This window comes from Eutrigla gurnardus, assembly GCF_963514095.1.
Source record: "Eutrigla gurnardus genome assembly, chromosome: 15".
NCBI classification, from domain to species: domain Eukaryota; kingdom Metazoa; phylum Chordata; class Actinopteri; order Perciformes; family Triglidae; genus Eutrigla; species Eutrigla gurnardus.
Genome location: NC_139938.1, coordinates 22,252,306 through 22,253,226, shown reverse-complemented (window position 1 = coordinate 22,253,226; position 921 = coordinate 22,252,306).

The window sequence follows — 921 nt, the reverse complement described above, 5'->3', positions numbered from 1 at the left end:
AGGTGACGAGACTAGAGCCGAGCTGTATTGTGTAGTGGAGAGGGGCCAACACACGCTATGCGTAATTGCGCACACACGCGCGATCGTCCTCTCAAATGCGGCTGCGTCCGGCCCGGTTCAGCAGCATCCATTTTTTTTTTCCACCTTCAAAAAAAGTCCTCCCAGTGCGTACTGGATTCCGGCTGGCAGCGCCACTGGGTGTTGTTATATATTCACATTGAAATTCTGACATTGATTTGAGCCCCACCGTCGTATGAGTTAGCCCCACCGTAGTTGAACCAGAAAAAATACTCTGGCGCCGCCACTGGCTGCGCGGAGGCGCTCCTAATGTAAATGATTATTGATTTATGAATGAATTGATAGGTGGCTTATTTTTGGCATATTGATTTTTTTTTTTGGCCTGGCGGCAGGTCTCCTTGGCCTGGCGGCCCCGGCCTGTACAATGGTAGGGGAAACACTGGAGATCACAGCTTCTTTATGGCTTTTCTGTGTGAGGTCCTCAGGAACAGCACATTGCCTCTCATTTTAATAGCTGTTCATGCTGATAGCTGAACCTTAACATTAAAACGAAATATCTGGTTCAAAACACCAATGCAATGCTGCAGGATGTGTGTGAGAGCATAACACTTTTATCACAGCAAATATCCTATAACAACCAAAATGTATTCAGTTTATGAATGAGAGATTTGTATAAGATTGAAGTAACAAGCAAAAAGAGAACAGATGTAAAGCTAATGGAATCATGAAACCCTGCAATGTGCTGGGTTTATTTGCTTTCTAGGTGTGCTTGAAAAGCAACACTGAATCATCCACAGTGCAGTCAGTCCCCGTACTAATATAACTGACGATGTGTGAACTCTGCATGTGTCTGTCTGCCCCGTCTTCATATGTATGAACAAAACACAAGAAAAACAAAACGCA